The 4,582-nt window shown below is 49.9% G+C and overlaps 1 pseudogene; it reads right to left on the bottom strand.

Annotated features, from left to right (window-relative positions):
• Window positions 1-2,049: 2,049 nt before the first annotated feature.
• On the bottom strand, window positions 2,050-3,929 carry LOC122454926 (annotated as a pseudogene).
• Window positions 3,930-4,582: the final 653 nt, after the last annotated feature.

Here is a 4,582-nt window from a genome sequence, read left to right as displayed (position 1 = left end):
TAGAGCAGTAGAGTGGCTGGACTCCAGGAGCACCTCAGTGACTGAATCAAGAATGTCTTCATTTCCCCACTGTTGGTTCTTTTATGATTCTGAGGAGGTCATGAGTAATTACTCAATAGCAAGGCCCAGGGATCTGAGAGACACAGTTTTTGCCCTTGAGAAGCTGACAGTAGGCAGAGGTAGACTTAGAATCTGTGGGTAGAGAGAAAGATGGTGAGGACCAAGACAAGCGGGTCTGCTTGGTGCCACGTGAGAAGGCAGAGACTGGACCTGCCTTATGAGCAGGTACCCTGGGCACACCCAACTGCCCCAAACAGCAATCCCATTTCCTATCCTGTTACCATTCTAGCCTCACATTTTTGGAGTGTTAGGAATCACCTCTTTAAATGTAAATATTTCACAACATAGGGAGCTTTTCTTATCCCACAGTTCTGAACAAAAGTCCTGGAGTTGATACTCACTGGACCAAAACAAACCATCCCTGGGACCTTTGGCACTGAGCATCCCTCAAGCTGAGATGGGGGCTCTTCCACCCAAATCAGAGTGCTCGTGAGTGGGAAGGGGGCTTCCTCTCCAAACATGCTGGTGACTGGTGAGCAGTGAAAGAGATACAGATGCTGCTCATCCTAGTAATTACTCCCCACAAAGTATTCTGTCCAGTGTCCAGAGCCCCATGCTTCAGATAACCCTGGGCCAAGCCATGCTAAACATGTGCAGATGACCCCACATTAACCATATGAGGACAGAAGAAAGAGGAATGGAAAGGACAGCATAAGCAGTTCTATACAACCCAATCCCAAGTGAATTGAAGGAAGAACATCTTATGAACAAATAGAAAAAGAGCAAAAGGAAACATGTTTAAGCATTAAGGATGATCTGAGGATGATGGAATTCTGCACTTCTTTTAACTTTCTTATTTATATATTCCGTATTTAACTATGATGTCTGTTGCTCTTCCATCCAAAATACATTTTGCCACAGTCAAAACTCACTCACCATGCAAATGTTCAGCAAACCACTCCCCTTCAGCCTAGTCTTCCCTGAGCTGCATGTTTTAAAAATTAGTAACTTTCCCAAATACATTCATAGATAAAAAATTCAGAGATTATTGATAAATAGAAGGAAAAATTGAGTCAATATCCTATAGGTTATAAGAAACCTTTGAAACATTAGGATACCCCTGAATCCAAAACTTTTTATTACAATGAGTTTCCTTTAGAGATAAATACATTTATATACACACCCACATGGGAATAATGGAGGTGGGGAGAAGCTCCTCAGCCCAAGATGGAAGAGCTCCCTCAAGGTCACTTGGGGCTGAAGGAGGATGTGCTGTCAAGACACCAGAGGCTGTATAGAGCCCTGGACCCAGGACCCCAAGACAGGGCTGTGACAGGCACTCGAGCTGGGTCTGGGAATACCGAAGCCCTCCTGAAACGTTCTCAGACTTCTCACCTCTGTCTCTTCTGATGCGGAGAGGGACTGCATTTGGTGAGCTTCACCTTTGTAAACCTCCCCATTTCTGTTAGGATGGACAAGTGCCCCCCTCAACCCCAGAGCCTCAGGTGGCCCTCCTTCCAATTCTGGGTTCTCTTGTTGCCCCCTGGGCACTGGGATGGGGGATAGGAGAGTAAGTGTGGATGAGGAGGAGGGCATATGGATGAGACATGAGGATTGTTAACAAGAGGGTCATGTGTTCCTGAGGTGGGGTCTCCCTTCCTGATGGAGCTCACGGGCAGCCTGCAGGGGGACTAGCTCTGGGGACATGTGACTGGAGGGAGCTGGCTGTCGGTACAGCAGGAGTTTTTATTTTAGAGTTGGAAGGTGGGGGTGGGGTGCGGTGTATGTGCTGGAGGAGGAAGATCAGATGTGACTAGATGGTTGCCTGACAGAATACGTGCCTAACAAATGTGTTTAGGTAAATAAAAGAGGAATCAGTGATTTCTGCTCAAGAGAGGAAAGTTTATTAAATTCCAGGCAGCCCTCCTTCACCCACTTTCCCCAGTGCACCCATTCCAGGGAAGATGGAGGGTCCATCCCAGGGGCACCTCAGGCTGATCCCTGCCATTTGTACTGTCTCACTGTTGTTTGGATCCAGGACAGAAAGCTGGAGATTCTGGTGTAGACATTTGGAATCCTCCCATACCCTTCTCCACAGGACACAATGCCCTAGGCAACACCATTACACACGAGTGGGCCCCCAGACTCACCCTGTGGGCAGAGAGAGCAAGGGCTGAGCTCACCTTCTTCAGTTATTCTCCCCACTGATGCCCAGGCTGGTCTCTGTTAGGGGCCTGGGCTGACATCAGGGCCTTGCTGCTCCTGAGGTTTCATCAAGGCATTGACAATCTTGCTGCTCCTCCCGCGGGAAGCCCCTGCCCATATATGACTTTGGGGCAGTGTTCACCCCCCAGGGACACAGGACAGAGACCAGATAGGAGGACAGTTTGGGGACTCAGGGATGGGATTCATTCCCACTGACCCTCATCCTCCCAGCTCACCTGACCCAAGGTTTTGCATGGACAACACTGGGGATCTCACCAAGAAAGAATTCTTCCTCTTGTTTGGATCTGCAGCATAGCAAGTGATACATTTCTCCTCCCTTTGGACTTTAAGATCTACCTCCTGTAGTTTGTCTGCACAGGGAATATCTACCCCGTGTTGCCCCCAGCCGGTCACACCACACATTATACCTGGCTTCACCTTCACCAGCTTCTGGGCAGATGATGGGGCTCACTGCATCTGTCAAGTCAGCGTCATCAGCTGAAGAAGAGAAAGGCATTCTCACCTACTGATGGCCACAGAGACTGCAGGACAGTCGTGGGGTTGCCTTCTTCTCAGTGCTCACACCACGGAAGGGGTCGCACAGGAGGAAGGGCAGGAATGAGGTCAGGGGGATGCAGAGCCCTGGGAGGAAAGTGTCCCAGAGCCAGTGCAGCCATGCGTCCAGCCTGCAGTAACATGATATCATTGGGCCAAGTCTTACCATTACAGTCTGGGTGGTGGATGGCTCCTGTCACAGGGATGACCTGCTGGATCCTCTCTGTTCCATGCTGTTGTGGGCCCCCAGGTGACATTGATTGAGCTGCACAGAGAGCAGAGAGGGAGCAGGTGTCACAGGAGATACAGGCCAGAGGCTGGGAGGAAAGATCACTGCTTGGGACAGGGTGGGACTGGAGAGGAGAGAATTCTAGGTGATGGGCCTGGAGCTGAGCATCTCTGAGCTGTCTGTCTCTGGCAGCCCAGGCAGGGAGGACCTCCTGGAGTCCACAAGGGTGTTCAGTCATGCAGAAACTTGACAGTCACAGAGGGAAACGTGAATTTCTCACACGTGTACTCTAGGGTCCAGGGCACAATCTTGGCATCCTTCCATTCCAGGTCTGATCAGTTGCTTCTCTTCATGTGCCACTGGCATGCACTTGGCCCTCTCTCCCCAACGCTCACCTGGACTTTGAAGAGCTTCCTACGTCCCCTGCAAGGGGTCAACAGAGGGTGGGGGCCGGGCACTGCTCCTCATCTTCCCAAGCAGTGAGCTGCTGTCAGCATAAAGGCCTCACACACGAGGAAACCCACACAGCTGGAAATGTCCTCTGAAACCTGATATTCAACAAATGCCATGTAGGGATGGGAGTGTGGCTTGGCCTCATGGCCCCCGATGATTTTCCCTGAAAGAAAGATTCCAGACTGCCTGCTGTGCTCATGGAGGCAAAGGCTGAAAAGTGGAGATGGGACCAAGGTTGCTGGTCTTTGAGAAAATTCAACCTGAGTTCAGAAATTTCCTTAGATGGACCACGGACAGAGTGGTCATGAGTGTAGCATCTAAGCAGGTCTGTCCACGTATGGTGGGTCTGGGACTCTGAGGATGGGACCATCACTCACCTGTCCCCAGTGGGGAACAGAAGGACCGCCAGGAGTAAGAACAGGACCATCTCTCCAGGAAGGCTGATCAGATCTGAACAGCTGCTGCTTCCTTCTGATCTTTTAACCCAGAGTGTCTCCTCTGCTGTGGTGGCCGTTATCACAAGAGGCTTCTCAGAAAGTGTCCCACCACTGTTTGATCAAGTCTTGGGGTCTCAGTGGAGTAAGAAGTTAACAAAACATTCTGATAAGTTCTTATCTGTGGGGTGGTGGGGATACTGCATCAGCAGATCTCCAGTCCCTGAGTCCCAGAAACCTGGGCCTCATGATGATAGATCAAATAATGTCTTCATTTCTGTGGCTCTCTTTAGATCATCACAGTAATTGTGTCTTGGGCCTCTTTGTGTGAGAGACTGTGGGAAGCACTTATATAAGCTCTATTGCTTCTGGTGGAGGAGAGCTTACCATCATAAGCAGACAAGAGCAGTGAGATTAAGGGTGTGGGATGGCCAGAATGGTGTGAAAGTGCTGCTGAAGAGGGCTTATTCCAGTTACTAAATGACTAGTGGTTTAAAGTAACACCACCATTGCTTGACCCATGAATCTGCAATTTGCTCATGGCACAATGTGGACAGCACCCCTCTGCTCCCATTGGAGTCAGGGAAGCTTGAAGCCCAGAAGCTAAATCACTTGAAGGCTCCCTCACACTTGCCCAGTGGTTGCT

Source organism: Cervus canadensis, chromosome 17, assembly GCF_019320065.1.
Source record: "Cervus canadensis isolate Bull #8, Minnesota chromosome 17, ASM1932006v1, whole genome shotgun sequence".
Classification (NCBI taxonomy): domain Eukaryota; kingdom Metazoa; phylum Chordata; class Mammalia; order Artiodactyla; family Cervidae; genus Cervus; species Cervus canadensis.
This window is presented reverse-complemented; position numbering and strand designations above follow the sequence as displayed.